The 23,090-nt window shown below is 42.5% G+C and overlaps 4 non-coding genes across 4 annotated transcripts; 3 read left to right on the plus strand and 1 right to left on the minus strand.

Annotated features, from left to right (window-relative positions):
• The first annotated feature begins 11,089 nt into the window (after positions 1–11,089).
• Positions 11,090–11,162, plus strand: trnar-acg (transfer RNA arginine (anticodon ACG)). Its single transcript has one exon. It is a non-coding gene; the product is annotated as a tRNA-Arg (tRNA).
• A 2,690-nt stretch (positions 11,163–13,852) lies between these two features.
• trnar-ccu (transfer RNA arginine (anticodon CCU)) lies at positions 13,853–13,925 on the plus strand. The gene has a single exon. It is a non-coding gene; the product is annotated as a tRNA-Arg (tRNA).
• Positions 13,926–18,616: 4,691 nt separating this feature from the next.
• Positions 18,617–18,689, plus strand: trnar-ucg (transfer RNA arginine (anticodon UCG)). The gene has a single exon. It is a non-coding gene; the product is annotated as a tRNA-Arg (tRNA).
• Positions 18,690–20,248: 1,559 nt separating this feature from the next.
• Positions 20,249–20,330, minus strand: trnas-uga (transfer RNA serine (anticodon UGA)). Its single transcript has one exon. It is a non-coding gene; the product is annotated as a tRNA-Ser (tRNA).
• Between the last annotated feature and the right edge of the window lie 2,760 nt (positions 20,331–23,090).

Below are 23,090 nucleotides of genomic sequence, written 5' to 3' on the forward strand. Positions count from 1 at the left end.
AACCCAGTGAAATCAGCACTACAACTAGTAAAATATTACCCCCGGTCCATTCTTTTCCAAAAGTGAGAAACACCTGTTTTCTACATTTTGTCTGTTTTAAAACCATATCTCTTTAAACCAAACCAAGAGTTTGTCTTTTGCACTGATATTCTGATTCATTTCGATTTCAAAGAAAAAAAAAAACTTTATCTTCCAAAGCATCATAAAATTGTCCCTTCTTCCAGACTCTACTTCTCTCTTGTAGTAGTACAGCAGACCTTTACAGGTGTAGTGATTCATAGCCGTTTCAGGGACGCCAAATATGTAATGTTAGTGGCTCTCTGAAGGCACCAGTTCTGTAGGGTTTGGGCATTTACTGAGACAATTATTAATTGTAGCAGTAAATCACAAAGTTGATTCTTTTGATGGCTCTAGAGTCCAACCATGCGACATAACTCAAACAACGCACACACACAGGTGCTAATACACGAGGATACATTTATTAATACATAGAATATGCCTTAAACTAACAGATCTTATCGAGAGGGTTATCAGAATACAAAAGATATATATTCAATCAGTTACGAAGTGTTACATATATCAAGAGGACATACGTTCAGTATATCATTCATTAAGACCGTTTCATAAATGAACTTGGTTATAACTTCTACATTAGATACTCGAAACAAGTACATAACTCTTAGGAATTAAATTGATATCAACTGGTTGGGATAACAATTGAATTCTTGAGCTGTAATGCATTGAAGTTGAATACTCATCCAATCTTTGGGGATTCAGATCTCCTGCGGGCACAAAGAAACAGTTGCAGGCTGTTGCTGTCCAATCCGCGCTCTCTGGCTCGGTGCCAGGATGTGCTGTGCGGCTTGCGACGGTGCGCTGCTGATGCTCACTGACCGGCTAGTTAGTGTTGGCTTTAACTAGCAAAGTTTGTGCACAGGAGAAAAGATGACTGTGGGTCCCAGCAAGTCAGGAAGAGGACCGGTTCGTTCCTAATGAAGAGCTAGTTCTGAATAGTGATTCAGCTGTCCACAGTTCCGACCTGTTCACGAGGCCTGCTGCTGGTTACTCTCTGGCAACCTCCACTCTAGACTCTTAGAACAAAGGAAAGTTCTGGCACTCGGACACACTGGCCGTTCCGTGGTTGTCCGGGCTGAGTCTCAGGATGGTCAGGAGGCGCGCTGCGAGGATGTCCTGCCCTTGGGAGCCTTCTGCTCCTGGGCCGTCCTGCCCTGGAATTCTCCTTTGAATTCCCTTTAGAACAGTCCACAGAATCCTCTCCAGAATCCCTTCTGAATCTTGTTGAATCTCTGTGTTGCCTGTTTTTACCTGGAGGAACTTCAGCTCATTGATTGGCTGAAAGTTCCATGGGCATCAGAGTCCCACGTGGGTTACTCGGCCCTACCAGTCCCTGATTGGTTGATCAAGGTGAGATATGAGTCACTTACTCCTGACACTTAGGAATGCAATCCAGATGTCCAACTCGCACTCCCTAGACAGATAGGCGCCAATGGATGACCATTGATCATGATAGCCAGGCTTAGCTAAGTGCATCCCCCTTTGGGAGCTGGTTTCTTATCACAAGAAAACATCTTAAATCAGCTTGCATGAATTCTTTCTCTGTGGCTGCACCACAGAGATGAACAGAGAAATGAGGCCTAATTTGGGAAAGCTCAGAAACACTTAATTCTGCCTTATTAATAAGCCTCGCCGCTACACAGGTGAGCAGATCACAGAGTCCGAAATGAGCTTCCTCCATCAGGCAAAGTACCTGAACATGACTCTGTCTTCATAAAAGCGCCCCTGTAATAAAGAAATTAAATCCGAAATCAAGAGGGCAGCACAGTGGGCAAAAGACGTATAATATTCGTCTATTAAACGCATACCTTAGACGTCTAAATGTGGTCTGCAATTCGTCTAGAATCTCTGCACAGTGTACGAAGTAAATTATTTTCGCAGTAATTAATTTACATGTGTATAATAAATATAGTAAATATAATAAATTAATTACTGCGAAAATAATTTACTTCGTACACTGTGCAGAGTGCCGTATACTCCTAGTTGCGGCACACACGATACAGATGCAGCCATTCAAAATGGGTGAGGTATTTCGCGGCAGTCCGCGACACGCCAACCGGGGTATCACGCGGTTCACGTGTGTCACGTGACTAACTATCCGGCGTCGCCTTGTAAAACCGCCTTTAATTTTGAACTGTGTATTACAGCATGTTAATCATCAGTCATTAAAATGTTGGTATATTTTATGAAAGCAAGATTGCTCAGTTGGACAAAAGTACACAACCTACCTTTATCAGAAATATTTATGCATCAAAGCCTTTACTGAAGATATTACTAATAGTATTAATAATGGATGACTTTGGACAAGCTGTATACTCAAAGTATAATTTCTTTAGCACATTTGTACAAGCACTTGGAATCTGTCCAAGCCATACTTTGTCAGGCATTTTGTTTTACTTCAACGGGCATAAAAACTTCCTTGCTTTTAACAGGGCGTTTCATAATTTCTAACTACGAAAATGATTTAAAATGCGACACCTATCATGAAAAGAAAAAAATACACACCAGTATTCCATTTCTCCCTAAACATTGTAAGCTTCGAAGTCTTTAACTAACGTGATACCGGAGTCAACAAGCATACTTTTAGAATTTGATTAAAAGGGAATATAATATGGAATTGCGTATCTCAAGAATTTAATAACGGTATGATTATATCCGTGTACTGCGGCAGGTTTGTGTAGGGCTGTTTCGCCTGCCTGTTAATGCGAGCTGTCTTGTAGTCTACTGGTCTAGGTGTGTGACTACCAACTGGCAGGGTGTGTGTTCGAATCCAGCTGGTGCTGGACCTTTCAGTTTTATTTATTTTTTTTTTAATCGCGTAACATAAACATATTACCGTATGCAAACTGTACTGTATACAATATGTATATGTATATTTAATGTCTTAACTGTGCCCGTTTAAGTATTGAATATTCATATCTAATTTTACCACTGAAGGGAAATCTTAACATAAACATACAGTATATGGCTGGTCTCGGTACTTTAAAGAAAAAAATACACACCAGTATTCCATTTCTCCCTAAACATTGTAAGTTTCAAATGAAACCACTAAATAAAGACATAAATATAGAAATCTTAAGATTTGTTTTATTTAATGTTGGTAGCAGGATGAACTGTCAGAGTGTATATTTTGTCACAAAGTTGCTACAAGATGTTAACAGTGAAAAAGGTATTTAGAAATGAGTTATTTCAAGATGAAAAAGAAAACATACACGAAACATGGTTTCATTACGACCAGAATCGGTCTTGAGATATTTTTAACTTGATTTACAGTATTTGAGAGGTATGTCTTAACACCGATACTACAGTGCTTAAGTACTGCTCACGTATATGTTTCTAGGTTTATATTATGCATTTCATACGGTCAAATTACTTTTGAGCAACTAATAAGAAGCGCGAAACGGTATGCGTTTTAGTTTCGTTTTGTGCTGGAACCCGTGGATTGATTAGAGATATCAAGTACATACAAGTCATTTTTTAAATGTTGTAGTTCGTCTTGAAAAAATGTTACGATTACATCATCTATCAACAATTACACAGGTTCTGTTTCCATATTGCGGATTTTGGTTAGGTACAGTATTATCAAATCCAGTGGCGCTGTGTGTTACTTTACTGAGTCCCATGTCACATGGTCTGTGATTGAAACCTGTAAAACCGGTTTAATTCGTCACAGCCAGCACTCTTCAGGTGTGAGGGTCTTCTGCTCAGAATGAAACGCTAAAATGTTTGTGTATATTCTAATGGTGGTGGGGGCAGGGTGTGTGGGAACAGGTTTGTTCTTCACACCTGAAACATTTTCTCTGAAAGGATTTTCTTCGCAGTTTAACCGATCTTGTTACAGCATGTTACAGTTTACTATTATTAACCATATTAATTTTAAGTGCTTAATGTAAAATCTTGTAAAAATATATTTTCATTGTTCAAATATACATTAATATACATTAAGTCTGACTATCATATAATAAGTTAAATACAAAACTAAAGAAAAAATAGGGTTAAATATAATTCAAAATATTTTGCTAACAATGTTAACTGTTTATGAATAATAAAATGTATTAACTAAGGAGTAGGATGGCACAGTTGTTTTGTTTCTTTTTCATAAATACAACAGTAGTACCTGATGTCTCAGTGGCTTTCAAAATTAAATTATGCATGCAAACCTGTGAACTAGAAAGATAACTAAGATTTTAATACTAATTAAATGACCGCGGGCACTTTCCACCCCCTCTACATTCTCAGAGTAGAACAGACTAACCTTCTAATGAAAGACGGTCCACCCCCCACGGACAGGAAAAGTGCCCACAGGCACTTAAACTTAATATGGTCAGTAACAGTAAACAGTAACATGGTAAGAAGGAGCACGTACAAACGTTTTCGAAATAACCACATGTAAGACTCTGATGCTTAAAATGTTTAGGGAGAAAGTGGAATACTGGTGTGTATTTTTTCTTTAAACTACCAATACCAGCCATATACAGTCTGTAACGTAGGGATTTCTATATGTCTTTATTTAGTGGTTACATTAGTGACAAAGGCTAAACTTTTAGCTTGAGTAACGTGTACATATCTCCCCTTTTTATAAAACGACTTGGTTGAAAACTGTTCCAGAGCCACTGTTGTTTCATCAGTGAAAAGTACATCATGAAATGCCTCTCCCTGTTCAATCCACTGGAAAAAAGAAAAGGAGCATAAAGCTTCTGATGGTCATAAACGATATTCATTTAGGAGCAGCATCAGAGGTATGTTTTTAACTGCACTGCATTGGAGAGAATACCATATTGTTTTTTGTTTTTTACTCCCTGGCGGAAACTGGCTTCCAAAAGAATCAGTATGGCTCAGAGATTAAATAAAACTTCACAGACATTAACGAAGAGCATAACGCGTGTACTGTATACACTGCAAGTACAACCCCCCTCTCTGCAGGAGTGCTGGCTGTGACGAATTGAACCGGTTTCACGGGTATTTTCAAAGTAGGAGGCGAGATTTCCAGCGAAAGACACCCCCCCCCCCCTCAAAAACCCAGTAAATACAGTACTTACTAGTTAAAGGCTAGGCTCCCGACTACGGCAAAAGGAACCCTTCTTTCATTAGAAGACAATGAACATATTTTAGCCCTGAATGAATTAATAGCAAACATGGTTTACATAAAAGACATTTTTCCAAGAAAGTTTAGCCTTTGTCACTAATGAAACCACTAAATAAAGACATAAATATAAAAATCTTAAGATTTTTAAAATACATGACTTTGCTAAAATTTATTTGAAAATAAAAACAATTACAACCGCCAGGGGAGAGAGAGAACAGGGGAGGGATGTTGGTTTTGCATAAGGGGCGGGGTTATGGAAATTAGGTCTGTTTGGGAATGTGTAGTTACATGTTCTGGCTGCTTGTGAATTATCGTTGTTGAGTATGGAGTGTTGAGGTATTGATTTTGTGTAATGCTTTATGTTGAAAATTGAGGTGGATTTTGTTTATGATAAACAGGATAAACTGGGATAGGAGGAAGGTTTGGTTTTGCATAAGGGGCGGGATTATGATAATTGGAGGACTTTGCGAGAGTAAAATGGTTTGATTATTTGATTTTGTATTGTGGTTGTTATCTATGTTTTTGGTTGGTATTATGTTTATATGGTTGTTTTTGTTGGTTGGTTGTTATTATGGTTATTAATAATATGATCTATAGTTGAAATCTGAGCCTAAATAAAAAGAAAAAGCAAGTGATTAGGTTTATGAGCAATCTAATTACTTATTCGTTTAAAAAGCTATATAAAATAAAGTTTATTATTAATTTGCTGGACAGAGCGGTGAACATTATTATGCATAAGACAAAGATAACGATCCTGATCAGTTTAGAAATCTGTGTACGCTGTAAGGTTTTTACTTCTTAAACTTTTAAAATACACGTTTCGAATAGAAAGAAATCCTCTTCCTTGTACAGTATGTATAGCAAACCAGCACGTCTTTTTTCTCCAATCAGAGGGGTGTCAGGTGGTGTCAGCCAATCACCATTCTGAAGCCCTACCATAATCTCTGGTATGGGGAGACCCCAGAATTCTGTCCCATAGTTTAGATAGATGATAGATACTTTTATTGATCCCGTGAGGGAAATAAAGTCAATCATTTTCATTTTAGGAAATTATTAAACGCTCGGTTAAAAGCAAAGGAGATTGTCTGTTATAGTGGACATAAAAACAAGAGTTCGCTGGCATTATATCCTGGAAGACACAGACCGGCGCCAGACCAGGAGAATGCCCGCAGCTTAAAAGAAAATGCCTGATGAACTAGGGATTGGACAGTTTCCAAGTGCTTGTACAATCGATGGAAATGTTCAAATAAATGTGCAAAAGAAATAAACAAAATAATAATTTATTTCTTTATCATATTGGCTAGGTAATGTCCTCTCTTTGCTAGTTAGTGGCTGTGTTTCTGCGTTGGGTAGCAACGGGTGACTGTTCTCAGCCGGAAGATGTAAACAGCTTAATGTTCGTGTTAAATATTTTTTTTACATTAAAATTCATTCTATACAGCAATCGCATATTTGGGTACCGTTTCATAAAACTTTCATGCTTAAAATGTTTAGGGAGAAATGGAAGACTGGTGTGTATTTTTTCTTTAAACTACCAAGACCAGCCATACACAGTACAGTTTACATACATACAGTAATGTTTATGTTCCTAAATTAATATCGTTTATGACCTTCAGATGCGTTATGCTCCTCTTCTTTTTATGCTCAGCTACTAAAATTTCCCTTTAGTGGTAAAATCCATATAAATATTCAAAACTAAGCGGATTAAAATGTGCACAGTAAAGACATTAAATGATTAAATCTTTGCACTACCAACCAATGCACCACGAGTGCCCCTGTCGGTCATTTTGGCCAGCCAATCACTTGCCCTGCGGTACCCTCCGGTGCCCCGCGGTGGCATGTGGGTAGGTTACTGTACCGCAGGTTTTTACCGCGCATTTTGAATGGCTGCATCTATTAAACGCATACCTTAGACGTCTAAATGTGGTCTGCAATTCGTCTAGAATCTCTGCACAGTGTACAAAGTAAATTATTTTCGCAGTAATTAATTTACACATGTATAATAAATATAGTAAATATAATAAATTAATTACTGCGAAAATAATTTACTTCGTACACTGTGCAGAGTGCCGTATACTCCTAGTTGCGGCACACACGATACATACAGTAAAAAGCCTCAGGCACTGTGTTAGATGGGTTTTTGATGTTATATATGCGTTTATTCATGTCGTCGATTTTACAGTTGCAATTCGACGTTGATTATACGTCGAGGCGACGTATATATACGTATAGCCGTATTTTCGCCGTAAATATACGTATATTCGACGAATCAATGCCCACTGGGAAGGCGCATTGAAGGGTGCACCCCCATCATTAATCGTTGCACCTCTGTGAAAGGAAAGCTCTTGAGCAGTCTTTGAAACAGCTCGGATGAAACACTTGATTGCTTCCATGTGCATCTGGAGCCCATTTCTTATTTTCACTTCACGCCGCCCAAAGCATTTCTAAAACAGGAGATTCGCGTTTGGGAATGCGCCCTGCCCTACAAATAAAACAGGTCTACGGGTTTGAAAGCTGCTCCACGGAAAACAGTTCTGTTGCGCTTTTGATCAAAGGGAGATTCGCTGTTCTTACTTTTTGATGACATAACACCCAAAGGGGCTTCTTTGGAGCTGTATTCCAACCAGAATCCTAAAGTTTCTTGGCGGTATCCTTTACAGTCCTCTGTTCGGTCGACAAGGGACAGAAGGGGGCAGCTTTCCTCACACATACAGTGCAATGTACTGTAGTGTTCCCGTTCATTGAATTCGCAGTTCTGCATCAGACCTCTAACTCGTTTCCTTAGCTTGGATTTAAGCCACGAAGCAGGCTTCTACTGTATAAACGTCTAGAGGAATCACAAACTATTTGAGAGGCCATCATCCCAGGGGGAACTGACAAAGTCTATCCCTAAACACCTAGCGCAGTCTCTCAAGAGACTGTCAAAAATCGCTTTCTCCGTTTGCGTTGCAAGTAAGTGAAAACGCGGTCTCAACCCAGAGCCACTTGGCAGCAGCGGCACGTAAATACTGTTACTGTCACTGCTCGATACCGATGTTAGCCTACTATACCATGTTCAGCCACCGCTAGAAAATGTATGGCTCTAGTTCTGGAGCAAACGACAGGAGGGCCAACATCAAATGGGCACACATGTCAGACATGGAAACCGACAAGAGTGAGATTCGAACCCATACATGCAGAGCACAATGGATTAACAAGCCATCGCCTTAACCACTCAGCCACCTCATCAACAGAACTGGGCTGTCCCAACTGAGTTGGCGCGCTCCAGATGATCTTTTTCTTTTTTTTCCTCGTACTCGAGGGTCATTTTCCTGTTCCACATGCGATTTCAACATTTTCCTTGGGAGATGTCAAGCCAGCAAGCCACTGCTGTGGTTCAGTGGCCAGTGTGGAGTTCAGTGGCCCTGTTGTACACAGAAAGCACATTGAGCTCCTTGGACATGAAAAGTTCCAGATAAAAGCCATTTGTCATCCTTTCTCTTGGTGTCGATGTTGCTATTGTATGTAAAGATGGCAACTTGCTCAGCGAGCAGGCGGAGCACACACCGAATGCAGATGTGTCTGAGTGGTGTGTCCAAGTGGCTGCAAAAGGACAGCGCTCTCGGGGCGCTGTGGCTTAGTTGGTTAAAGCACCTGTCTAGTAAACGGGAGACCCTGGGTCTGAATCCCAGCAGACAACCGCTAGACTTAATTAAATGCAAGTATTCATTTCCTGTCTTTAACACGACTTGTTTTTCTTAAAATGGATGCAACTTGCAAAACATGAAATACAAACCTTGCTAATCAGCACTAGCAGCTGGCAAAAAAAAAAGAAGTCAGCAATGTTTTTTTTCTTTAACCTTAACCCTGCTAATGGAGAAGAGTTAAACGACCGAGTCTATGCAGCTTAAACGGTGCGCACGTCGGGTTCTTAGCTGAAAGGCTGGTAAATCACACTCACCCCAGTCCTTAATCTTTTAAACAGGATACAAAATTGAACCTAGTCGCCACATCACATACAGTGCCTTGCGAAAGTATTCGGCCCCCTTGAACTTTTCAACCTTTTGCCACATTTCAGGCTTCAAACACAAATATATAATTTTTTTTATTTTATGTGAAGAATCACCAACAAGTGGGACACAATTGTGAAGTGGAACGAAATCTATTGGATTTTTGAAACTTTTTTAACTAATAAAAAAATGAAAAGTGGGGCGTGCAAAATTATTCGGCCCCCTTGCGTTAATACTTTGTAGAGCCACCTTTTGCTGCGATTACAGCTGCAAGTTGCTTGGGGTATGTCTCTATCAGTTTTGCACATCGAGAGACTGAAATTCTTGCCCATTCTTCCTTGCAAAACAGCTCGAGCTCAGTGAGGTTGGATGGAGAGCGTTTGTGAACAGCAGTTTTCAGCTCTTTCCACAGATTCTCGAATGGATTCAGGTCTGGACTTTGACTTGGCCATTCAAACACCTGGATACGTTTATTTGTGAACCATTCCTTTGTAGATTTTGCTGTATGTTTGGGATCATTGTCTTGTTGGAAGATAAATCTCCGTCCCAGTTTCAGGTCTTTTGCAGACTCCAACAGGTTTTCATCCAGAATGGTCCTGTATTTGGCTGCATCCATCTTCCCCTCAATTTTAACCATCTTCCCTGTCCCTGCTGAAGAAAAGCAGGCCCAAACCATGATGCTGCCACCACCATGTTTGACAGTGGGGATGGTGTGTTGAGGGTGATGAGCTGTGTTGCTTTTAAGCCAAACATATCGTTTTGCATTGTGGCCAAAAAGTTTGATTTTGGTTTCATCTGACCAGAGCACCTTCTTCCACATGTTTGGGGTGTCTCCCAGGTGGCTTGTGGCAAACTTTAGACGAGACTTTTTATGGATATCTTTGAGAAATGGCTTTCTTCTTGCCACTCTTCCATAAAGGCCAGATTTGTGCAGTGTAAGACTGATTGTTGTCCTATGGACAGACTCTCCCACCTCAGCTGTAGTTCTCTGCAGTTCATCCAGAGTGATCATGGGCCTCTTGGCTGCATCTCTGATCAGTCTTCTCCTTGTCTGAGCTGAAAGTTTAGAGGGACGGCCAGGTCTTGGTAGATTTGCAGTGGTCTGATACTCCTTCCATTTCAAGATGATCGCTTGCACAGTGCTCCTTGGGATGTTTGAAGCTTGGGAAATCTTTTTGTATCCAAATCCGGCTTTAAACTTCTCCACAACAGTATTACGGACCTGCCTGGTGTGTTCCTTGGTCTTCATGATGCTCTCTGCGCTTTCAACAGAACCTTGAGACTATCACAGAGCAGGTGCATTTATACAGAGACTTGATTACACACAGGTGGATTCTATTTATCACCATCAGTCATTTAGGACAACATTGGATCATTCAGAGATCCTCGCTGAACTTCTGGAGTGAGTTTGCTGCACTGAAAGTAAAGGGGCCGAATAATTTTGCACGCCCCACTTTTCATTTTTTTATTAGTTAAAAAAGTTTCAAAAATCCAATAGATTTCGTTCCACTTCACAATTGTGTCCCACTTGTTGGTGATTCTTCACATGAAATAAAAAATTTATATCTTTATGTTTGAAGCCTGAAATGTGGCAAAAGGTTGAAAAGTTCAAGGGGGCCGAATACTTTCGCAAGGCACTGTACATCCTGTTCAATGATAAAAAGGTAACATCTATCCTCACTCCAGAGTAAATCTCACGTTGAGGGAATATTTTTTTTCACTTTACCGTGAATCGGGCTCGGCTGCACAGAGGAGAGAGGACAGGTGACAGGGGAGTCACACGCTGGCGGTTTGAATACGCGGAAGATCACTGAGGGATCCACAGTATATGGACCCTCCATGCGCCATCAGTCCACACTCCGGACTCTGAATCCTGCCATCCGAGTTTACTAGTTGCAGTGCTGATCTCACTGGGTTACAGTCCTGTAGTGTCACACCAGGGCCAGTGGCGCAATGGATAACGCGTCTGACTACGGATCAGGAGATTGCAGGTTCGACTCCTGCCTGGCTCGGGTCATTTTTAAACGCATCGGGCTACTCCCTAAGCAGTCTGTGCTACTTTCTGCATTGTAATCGTACCCAGTAAGAGATTTCCTTCATGTAAATGAACTGCACCTGCCAGCTTCAGAAAAACACCTGGGCTCAGTACGGTGCTGAGAGCTCAGCGTTGCTGTTGTTCTAATTAGCACGCACTGCATCGGCTATGAGCCCGAACTTTTCAATTATTCCGATCAGTAAGTCAACACGTAGTCCACATGAACGGTAGAAATATTCTCGTCTGTCTCGTTTGTATAGAACTGAATGTCCCTGACAATGTACTGTTAGTTTTAATTGAAGAACGGCATTTGTGTTCAAATATACCAGACAAGTTTATGTAACTGCTCATGCGACACTCAGTTGTAATTAGTCAAGAAAAAAAAGTCGAACAACAGCTGCGGGTTTGATTCTGAACGTATGAGATTGCAGCGCCTTTTACTTCCATTGACAAATGATAGAGATTCGAAGAGAGATCCTTCAGACCAGCAAGCAAACCCACGGCTTTTTCGGTTTTCTATCTAGGCAACGTTGGTGTCTGCAATAGCATACATGAAAGCGTGATGCAATTTCTGTGGCTACATTTGTTGCACGTCATGCACAGTAAGAGTGTTTCTAACACCAAATAAAAAGTCAACAATTAGCGATCACGCCTTCTCCTCAGTTAACCCACTGAAACCCTTGCTGTTAACAGTTCTTTACTGCGTGCTTTACCAGCACCTACATATCGTGTCGGTTCTTTCAGCTTTATTCATTAGGTTTTCAAAGGCATAAGTAGAGCACCAGAGGTGCGAACGCAAAATGTGTGGTTATCTGAAGAATTGCTTCCCATGGCGGCGGGTCCAAGTGATTTCGCGTTGTTATAGTACCAGGAAAGGAGAAGCGGCACTTCACTTCTGCCGCGCAGGCACAAGGCGACGTGCGGCAGACGCCGGAGTCGGCAGGTTTCGAACCTCCGCGGGGAAGCCCCAACGCATTTCGAGCCCATCGCCTTAACCACTCGACCACAACAAAAGCGAGCCCACCACCGCCGCATTCCTCCTATAATCTAACACGGACTGCGAGGTGGCTGCGGAAACCTTTTTAAAGTTGCTCTCCGTTAAAAAAAATACCTTTCACAAGATTCGTGCCGGCAGACAGACACGCCTCAGAGGGTTTAAGGCTGGCTTCACGTTCAAATGATAAAGTCCCCCAGTCCGGATGTCAAAATGCAACTTTGGCAGACAGAAAAAACATCAACAAACCAAAAATGTGGACAAGGATTTTACAAGCTGCACCACACTGCACTTTCAAAAGCATTTACATTCGTGTTAGACGCAGGAATTGCCTTTGATTTGCGCGCTTACGAACGCTATGGAAAACGAAACAAAACTAAAGCCCTCAGCTCCTGCACTTGATTATAATCCCGTTACGTGTCGAAGCAGGAATTTACGTCATCTTACCACTGCAACACGGGGAATAGAGATGTAACGCAACGGGGGCTCAGGCGGGCGCCCTTGCCGCATCTGGTCGGCCCCATCCCGACTGGAGGCTCAAACCCGGGACTTCCGCGTCTCTCTGCAGCGACCTAGCCCCGTGAGCTAAAGAGAGATCTCTCCACAGCCCAGTAGCTGTGGTCCTGCTATCACAGGGAAGGGCGGTGACGTCACCCGCTCTTGTACGCCGGCTCTTACACAGTGCCTGTCGGCCGTAAGCGTTACAGAGGGAAATGAGCACAAGCTACGAATTGTCTCTAATCAGTCCCTACAGTTGTAAGACGCCTGGAAGCGTGCACCCCCATCATTAATCTTTGCGCATCTGTGCAAGGTAAACTCTGGAGCAGTCTCTGAAACGGCTCAAAGGAAACACGTGATTGATTCCATGAGCATCTGGGGTTCATTTCTTATTTACATTTAATTCAAGGGAAAGGCTTGGGTCAGTTTCAGACGGCCTCCAACAGCGAGATTCAAGCGCCCCACCTTCAGCCCAATCTGCGCCGCCAGAACGCCAACGGCTCCTCTGGTCTTTGGGGTGCGGTTGTGACCCCTTAACCTAAAGTGTTGGTGGCAGACAAATGGAGACTAACAGGTGATGTCCTAGGACATGACTACATTGTGACACTCGGTGGGGATGGTGACCATTGCTTGGAAAAGAGTGCGAGGCCCCTTTAGAAAAACATTTTGTTAACAGGCATTCTGCCTCAGCCTAAACACCTATAGCTTGCAAAGCGCATGCTATTAGACAGGCACCTCTGCAAGACCTTAAGAGTCTCTTAAACTAGTGATAGTAAGGTGTTCCCAATGGGCGATGTTTGGCTTTCAAATCATCTCTCTGTGGAAGCGCCGAGATGCAGCTGTTTAAGGCTTAGAAGCAGCTGACTGTTTCACTACCTAGCTGATTACTGTCAGTCAGGGAGCTCAGAGGTGAAAAGCCTGTCTGAGAGACAATTCGCCGTCGATCAGTTCAATATGTTCCGTACCAGCTCGGCGCACCTGAGATCATCTTGGTAGCCGTGTAGCTCAGATGAGTGAGAGCGTGTGTGTGTGTACCACCGTGATTGGATGCCGGTCCTTCTCAGGTCACAGTAAACCTTCTGCTGCCTAACTTTCCTAATTTTGGGGATCCCTTTGAAAAAGCAAAGGAAAAAAAAAACTGGCTCTTCATCAGCGTGATCGACCCAACCCAGTGTGCCCCAGTGGCCTAATGGATAAGGCACTGGCCTCCTAAGCCAGGGATTGTGGGTTCGAGTCCCATCTGGGGTGCTACTGTCCCTTTTTGAGCGTACAAATGTCCTTTTGATTTGCAAAGCTGCAACCCCACCTTACTCAGTGAGCGTCTCTGCTTTTCTCTCACATACAGTTGGGAGATGTCTTGCACTGAACGGCCTGCTTCAGATCACGCCACAGCACTTCAATGGGATTGGGGTCAGGACTCTTACTCGGCCATCCCAAAATACGGAATTTCTATTGTTTCAGCCACTCTGTTGTTGATGTACTCCTTTGTTTTTGTCATGCTGCATGACCCAGCGTCTTTCGAGTTTTAGATCACAGGCAGACACCCTGACATTCTGCTGTAGAATTTCCTGATACATCTTGGAATTCATCGGTCCCTCGATGATTGCAAGCCGTACAGCCTCCGCTATGCTTCCCAGGTGGGATGAGGTTTTGGAGTTGGTATGCAGTGTTTTGTTATCTCCAAACATAACGTTGTGCACATTTACCAACATGTTCAACTTTTGTCACTGTCCACAGAACATTGTTCCAGGAGTTGCTGTGGAACATCCATGTGGTCTTTAGCAAACTTGAGAGGGGCAGTGGTGGTTTTTTTGGGGGGGAGAGCAGTGGTTTCCTCCATGGTGACCTCGCATGATCACCACTCCTGTTCAGATTTCTTCTTATGGTGGACTCATAAACACAGACGTAAGACAAAGTCAACCACCTGTTCGCTAGATCCCATCCCCACTCAGCTAGTCAAAGATTCCCTCGAAGGACTGGCAGGACCTATAATTAGTATGATGAATGCATCGCTTGCGTCAGGCGTTGTACCTGATCAATTTAAGGTAGCGGTTGTTAGACCGCTCTTAAGAAGTCAAATTTGGATCAACAAGTTCTTAACAACTACAGGCCTGTCTCAAAGGTCCCATTTCAATCTAAAAGTCTTGGGAGAATAGTTGTTGCCCAACGTCAATCATATCTGGATTCAAATAATATACTTGAGAAATTTTAGTCTGGTTTCTGAAACTGCATTAACAAGAGTCGTAAATGATATTCTCTTAGCTACTGATGCAGGGAATGCAACAGTGCTTGTGCTTTGCTTCTAGATCTTAGAGCTGCCTTTGACACGGTTGACCTCTCTGTTTTGTTACACAGGCTTGAGTTTGAGGTTGGCTTATCTGGAACCGTCCTTCAGTGGTTTACTTCACATTTTACTCATCGTTTTCATTATGTTCAAATATCTAATAATTGTAGTGCTTCATCAATGTCACCAGTTCAATTTGGGGTACCAGAAGATCAGTGCTGGGACCAATATTGCTCTCTCTCTCTACATGCTGCTGCTAGGTAGGATAATATGAAAAAATAATATGAACTTTCATTCATATGCTGATGACACTCAAATAAACATTTTGTTTACACCAAACGACAACTCTTCTATTATCAGTTTAGTTAAATGCATTAAGGAAGGAAATACTTGGATGTGTGAAAACTTTTTGTTACTCAACTCTGAGAAAAATGAGGATCTGTTGATCGGAGGCAACAATACTGATAGGACTACTATAACTTCAGCACTTAACTCAGAGGATTTAAACATCTGCCTCAAAGAGACAGCACGTAACCTTGTTGTGAAAGGCGCTATATAGAAATACATTGATTTGAATTGAATTGACAATGTAAAATGTTGTGTGTGTTGTTTGTTAAACAAGACTGTCTTTATTTATCAAAAAATAAAAGGAATTTGCTAGGAATGCAAACGTTAGGTTGCGCTTCTTCATGCTGCATCGTCGGCATGAGTGGAGCTTTTTAAACGTCTGTACTTACTGTGCCCCATAAGAAATCGTTTGTCCCCATTCAAAAGAGATTGTGCGATGTCCTGCAGTGTTCGCAAAGCAAACCTTTGACAGTTTGAAAAGAGGAATTTATTCTGCTTCCTGTGCGTGCAGTAGTTACAAAGTTGAACGTCTTTACACGATCTGCTGCAGTTTTCAGTGGGCGGGCTTTGTCAGAGGGCTTGGAAAAACGCACTGTGTTTCGGCTCGGGAAACATCATGAGAAGTGTCCTGCATGTTTTCTGTGTATAGCTGTCTTTTAACGCATACAGAATTCATTCGAAATCATTGATTTCTCCAATTAACAAGGTTCCCTTAAAGGATGAGTCAAAGTAACGTCTAATCGGATTAGTTTCCTTAGAGCTGGTTCAGAGTTTGCTCAAGAGTTTACCTTTCACAGATGCGCAAAGAAAAATGTTGGGGGTGCACGCTTCAAGGTGCCTTACAGCTGTAGGGAGTGATTCGAGACGATTTGTGGCGTGTGCTCGTTCCCATATACCGTACGCCCCGGGGTGCAGTGCTAAGATGAAGTACAATACCGCTTGGGCACGTAACGGCGTTACACGCAAGTGCGGGACGTGAGGCTTTTCGTTTGTTCATTTTGTTTTGCTCTGCTTTGCTTTGTTTCGTGGTCAAGAGGCGTAAGGTAAGTCGTAATCCAGGGAGAACACTGGTGGCAAACAGTCCGAGGTGAGAGGCGAGGTCCAAAGTCGAAAAGGCAGAAGGGGAGTCCAATATCCAGAATAAACGAGGTAATGGAAAAAACGCCAGGTAGAGCTCTCAAGGAGTAGACTCAATACCAGCGGGAAGCAAGTAAAGATGGTAAAAATAGCACTGCGTACCCCACGGTGGAGTGTGTGCAGGTGGGTTAACTCGTGCGGCGGCGTTTGTTAATAATCACCCTCTGCTGGTGCTGTTTAGATTGCTTAAGAGTTGGTCTTAACTGCCTGGCGGTCATGACAAGCTCCTCTTTAAGCTGTGGTTTAGTTTTGCATTCATGTGTTTCTAGAGCAGTTATTTATGGGGGTGGGTGGGTCCTTCACAGAGGCTCAGGACAAATCCCCTGCATGAAAGTCTACTGTGTGCGTTCAAACAGTCACAGGTCAAGAGCCAGGCAGGAGGACAATGGACAGATGAGCCAACGAACTAAAAATAAAAGAACAGATATGAAAAAGCCACCATCTTTTTCTTTTTGACATTTTCCGACTTTCATGCAAGCCAGGACAAAGTTGCTCGTAGCTACTTGTGGATTCAAATACTCTATCGAGTGCTTTGATGAGTTTTTGCAATTTGATTGTCGTCCTGTCAGCCTGTTTCTGTTTTTTTTTTTCAATCTAGGGATGGAAAGTATGAGGGAAATGATGGAGCAATCAATAACCGCTCCGGAAAAATGGCAGAAAGAAATGGTCCGTCACTAAGGACATTTGTGAAGCAGAGGAGTGACATCACCACAAAGGCGACTTATTCTGCTGATCGTTTTGGTGAATAATGATTGAGGCGTGTTAAGAGAAAGGTAGCTGCGTCAGCATGCTTAGGCTGCAAAGGATCAAGCAAAGGTTTACTCCATGCTGAAAAGAGAAGAAAAGAAGCACAACGTTTCGACTGTGGAGCCTTCTGCACCATCTTCTTTAGCGATGGTGATGATGTTTACATTGTAAAAACTGAGACACGCATACTGGAGGGGCTTGAACCACCAACTTTTCAGCACCACAGAGTCTGACAGTCTTTTGTGCACCCTACATTTGCAGGTTTATGGTCAAAGAAAACAATCACTTGCGCTTCTTGCAGCCGGCAATCTTTTTCCACTGACAACCAAGAAATGGATTTCATCTTTCACAAGCTGTATGGATTTCTTCAAAAACAAGTTATTCCAGAAAGGAAATGAATTCTTGCATTAAACTGAACCAAGCTGTACATGTTTGTCTGAAATGAGACATTCGGCACAACAAGACACGGAGAGAGGCACCGCTGGTATTCAGACCCAGGATCGCCTGCTTACTAGGCGGGCACTTTAAGCCACTAGGGAACAGCGCCAGCGGAGCACCGCGCTTTTACAGACACTTGGACACATCTGCGTTCGGTGTGCACTTAACCTGCTCTCTGAGCCCGTTGCCTCCGTCCCATTTAATAGCAGAACTGACGCCAAGAGAAATGATGAGAAATGGCATTTATCGGGCACTTTTCATGTCCAAGGAGCTCAATGCCCTTGACACCTCCACAAGGCGACAGAGCTGTGCATTCTTTGGCGACACCATTTCTTCTTTTGTTTAATTTCTATACTTATTGATAGAATAAAAATGATATGTCATGTACTGTAAGGGAAATGTCTCTTTTCATGGGGAAAGCTAGCACCAGCAAATGTTGTGTTTAGAAGAAGTGATTTAACATGACACGTGACCTAATTTACCGGAGCAAAAGCTCACCCAGCAAGCCCTGCTTTACTTCTACAGGAGAGAAGTACTGTAGAGTCTGCAAGATGTTCAGCTTGGTAGCTACGTCAGCATGCCTCGGCTGCAAAGGAACAAGTACTAGGTTTATTGCATGCTGAAAAGAGAAGAACGGAAACACAGCGTTTCGACTGTGAGGTCTTCTCACACCTGAAGAAGCCTCACACCTGTAAAAGGCTCCATGGTTTTCTTTCTTCTCTTTTCAACATGGAATACACCTATTGTCTGCAAGATGTGACAATTTCATGGTGTTTTGGAAGAAAACCTTTTTTCTTTGAATTCAAAATCAATCGGAATTTCAGCACGACACATCAACACTTTTTCTGTTTTAAGGAGATGATATTTTAAACCTGATAAAAATAGTAGGAAACACAAGTTTCTTGCTGTGAAAATTTAGATGGGGATGTGTACTACTAGTAGCAGTGTAGAGCTCTCTGTGGTGGAGTGCAAGTGCATGTTCTATGGGCCAGTGGCGTAATGGATAACGCGTCTGACTTCGGATCAGAAGATTGTAGGTTCGAGTCCTGCCTGGCTCATGAGGCTTTTAAACCTCTCAGGTTCCTCGGTAACAGGTTGCCGTCATGTATATGAACTATAGAAAAGCATTTGCCACAACCCGTAAATTAGCACGCAAGTGCGGGCTAGTGAACACAGAACTGTATGGAGATCATCTCCAGCTCCGAGCTCAATTGCAATGAAAAAACATGCAGAACAGAACTGGAGAGCAGCTGAATTTGTGCTCGGTAGGGTGGGGAGGACTCAGCATTGCTATTGTTCTAATTGGCATGAACTGCAGGGGATCTGAATCAGAACATGTCAGTTAGTTCGATCATTGCGTCAATATGTAGGCCACGTTAATACAGAATTATTACTTTGTCTGTCTCGTCTTTGTATATAGCTGAATGTCCCTGACAATTTCATGTTAGTTTTTAAGAACGACATTGGTGCTAATAGATACACATATAGCATATAAGGAACACGTAAAAGTTTAGTCCATGCTGAAAAGATAAGAAAACCGCCACAACGTTTCATCTTGGAATAAATCTTTACTTGTTGTTTTGCAGCCTACCCATTCTGACCTAACTCCTCCCTTTAATTCCCTAACAGATAAGGGTACGTAACGGCTCATGCGATGCTCAGTTGCAATTTGTCCCAAAACAAACAAGAACAGCAGCTGAGGGTTTGAGTTTGAACATGCACTGTATTAAAGCAGCTTTTATTTCCATTGATAAATGCTAGATATTCCTACAGAGATTCTCCAGGTGAGTAAGCGATTCCTGTTTCTGTTTCTATTTCTGTTTCATATATATATATACAGTATATATATATATGTTACATGTGTCTCTGCAATAGTACAAATGTGTTATACACTATCAGGGGCTGCTTTTTTGTGCACCTCATCTACAACAAGGGTTTTTTTTTCATTTATGTTTGTGGACCTTCACCATTTGAGGAAGTGAGTTAGATAAGAAAGTTACAGGTATGGTGAGCAATGACTGACAAAGGCACGTACTGCGTATTCCTTACAGAAGTGTAAGCAATTTGTTCTAAAAAACACCGGCTAAAGTCCAACATCGTTAGCAATCTTATTACTTAAACAGAATTAACATCAATAAACTGTAAGGTGCTGGTACATGCGAGTAGATTTGATCTTCTATTAAACAAAAATGCAATTACAGCTCTAAAAAGGTCAACCTAGACTTCTGGAACAGATCTGTTCAGGTCATCGCTTTTCCTCTGACCTTGTGAGTCTTTGGAATTTTAAAAGTGTATTTTGCTTGCCTTTCATGTGGTCTGTGTACAAGTCACTGTGGCGTATGCGGTCCTACACAGCCTTGCTATAGACGTGACGAGCCTCCGCTATGTTGCAATGGAGAACAGGTTCAGTACGGAGCTGCCGAGAAAATTCAGCTGGAAAGCTCGTTGCAGAAAAGCATCGGTATCTGTGTCCAGCGGCAAAGCGTCCTTCGTGGGTGCTGAAGAATCGATTTCACAGGCTGCGGGTCCAGGCGATTTAGAGTGTTAAAGGTCCCAGCGAAAACGAAACGGCGCTGGTCCTTTTACACGCACGCACGCAACCAAATGCAAAGGACGCCGTAGTCGGCAGGATTTGAACCTGCGCAGGGAGACCCCAACGGATTTCAAGTCCGTCACCTTAACCACTCGGCCACGACTACAGCGAGCGCCGCGGCCGCTGCCTTCTTGCTACAATCGAACAGGGAGTGCGAGGCGGCGGCGGCAGCGGAGGCAACTTTTTTCAAGTTCGCTCTCCGTTTAAGAAACCTTTTACGCCATACGTGCAAGCACACACACACACACCTTAGAGGACTTAAGGGTGGCTTCAAGTTGGAATGATAAAGTCTCCCCGTTCGGACATGAAAACAGAACGTTCTTAGACAGAAAGCAATCAACAACGGAGACATGTGGACGACGATTTTAGTCACTGCACTTTGAATAGCATTTTTGCTCCAGTTACAGGAGATGCACCAATGGCCCTTGACCTACGCTCTTACCAATGCCTTGAACATTCAAACAAAACAGCCCTCAAGTCCTGCGGTTTAATATAACGCTGTTACGTGTCGAGGCAGTATTTGACTCTGTCCTACCGTTGAGACACGGGGCGTATATGGAAACGAACACATGCTACGGATCGTCTCTAATCGGTCCCTACAGTTGGAAGGCTCCTTGAAGAGTGCACCCCCATCATTCATCTTTGCGCATCTGTGAAAGGTAGACTCTTGAGCAATGTTTGAGCCAGCTCTAAGGCAACTAGTGCTATTGGACAGAGACCTCTGGAAGATCCTAAGAGTCTCTTAACACCACTTCCAGCAGCAAGCTTAATTGTTCGCTGGAGGTCTCCCACCCAGGTACTGACCAGGCAAAGAATCACCACTACATTGAATGAGGAAGTTAATCCTGAAATCCAATTACATATCTCAAGGTAAGACAAATCCATAAGAACATGTCTTAGTATTACTTTGTTTACATTAGTATGGCACTGAGTTGGAGCTCCTCTTTAAGCTGTGGTTTAGTTTTGCATTCATGTGTTTCTAGAGCAGTTATTTATGGGGGTGGGTGGGTCTTTCACAGAGGCTCAGGACAAATCCCCCGCCTGAAAGTCTAATGTGTGCGTTCAGACAGTCACAGGTCAAGAGCCAGGCAGGAGGACAATGGACAGAAGAGCCAACGAACTAAAAATGAAAGAACAAATATGAAAAAGCCACCATCTTTTTCTTTTTGACATTTTCCGACTTTCATGCAAGCCAGGACAAAGTTGCTCGTAGCTACTTGTGGATTCAAATACTCTATCGAGTGCTTTGATGAGTTTTTGCAATTTGATTGTTGTCCTGTCAGCCTGTTTCTGTTTTTTTTTTCAATCTAGGGATGGAAAGTATGAGGGAAATGATGGAGCAATCAATAACCGCTCCGGAAAAATGGCAGAAAAAAATGGTCCGTCACTAAGGACATTTGTGAAGCAGAGGAGTGACATCACCACAAAGGCGACACATTCTGCTGATGGTTTTGGTGAATAATGATTGAGGCGCGTTAAGAGAAAGGTAGCTGTGTCAGCATGCGTAGGCTGCAAAGGATCAAGCAAAGGTTTACTCCATGCTGAAAAGAGAAGAAAAGAAGCACAACGTTTCGACTGTGGAGCCTTCTGCGCCATCATCTTTAGCGGTGATGATGTTTTGGGCTTGAACCACCAACCTTTCGGTTAACAGCCGAACGCGCTAACCGATTGCGCCACAGAGACTGACGGCCACTTGTGCTCCCTACATTTGCAGGTTTATGGTCAAAGAAAACAATCACTTGCGCTTCTTGCAGCCAGCAATCTTTTTCCACTGACAACCAAGAAATGGATTTCATCTTTCACAAGCTGTATGGATTTCTTCAAAAACAAGTTATTCCAGAAAGGAAATGAATTCTTGCATTAAACTGAACCAAGCTGTACATGTTTGTCTGAAATGAGACATTCGGCACAACAAGACACGGAGAGAGGCACCGCTGGTATTCAGACCCAGGATCGCTTGCTTACTAGGCAGGCACTTTAAGCCACTAGGGAACAGCGCCAGCAGAGCACCGCGCTTTTACAGACACTTGGACACATCTGCGTTCGGTGTGCACTTAACCTGCTCTCTGAGCCCGTTGCCTCCGTCCCATTTAATAGCAGAACTGACGCCAAGAGAAATGATGAGAAATGGCATTTATCGGGCACTTTTCATGTCCAAGGAGCTCAATGCCCTTGACACCTCCCCAAGGCGACAGAGCATTCTTTGGCGACAACATTTTTTCTTTTGTTTTATTTCTATACTTATTGATAGAAAAAAAACGATATGTCATGTACTGTAAGGGAAATGTCTCTTTTCATGGGGAAAGCTAGCACCAGCAAATGTTGTGTTTAGAAGAATTGATTTAACATGACACGTGACCTAACATACCGGAGCAAAAGCTCACCCAGCAAGCCCTGCTTTACTTCTACAGGAGAGAAGTAGAGTCTGCAAGATGTTCAGCTGGGTAGCTATGTCAGCATTCCTCGGCTGCAAAGGAACAAGTAATAGGTTTATTGCATGCTGAAAAGAGAAGAAAGGAAACACAACGTTTCGGCCGTGAGGTCTTCTCACACCTGAAGAAGCCTCACACCTGTAAAAGGCTCCATTGTTTTCTTTTTTCTCTTTTCAACATGGAATACACCTATTGTCTGCAAGATGTGACAATTTCACGGTGTTTTGGAAGAAAACGTTTTTTCTTTGAATTCAAAATCAATCGGAATTTCAGCACAACACATCAACACTTTTTCTGTTTTAAGGAGATGATATTTTAAACCTGATAAAAATAGTAGGAAACACAAGTTTCTTGCTGTGAAAATTTAGATGGGGAGGTGTACTACTAGTAGCAGTGTAGAGCTCTCTGTGGTGGAGTGCAAGCGCATGTTCTAT

This window comes from Lepisosteus oculatus, unplaced genomic scaffold (genome assembly GCF_040954835.1).
Source record: "Lepisosteus oculatus isolate fLepOcu1 unplaced genomic scaffold, fLepOcu1.hap2 HAP2_SCAFFOLD_90, whole genome shotgun sequence".
Taxonomy (NCBI): domain Eukaryota; kingdom Metazoa; phylum Chordata; class Actinopteri; order Semionotiformes; family Lepisosteidae; genus Lepisosteus; species Lepisosteus oculatus.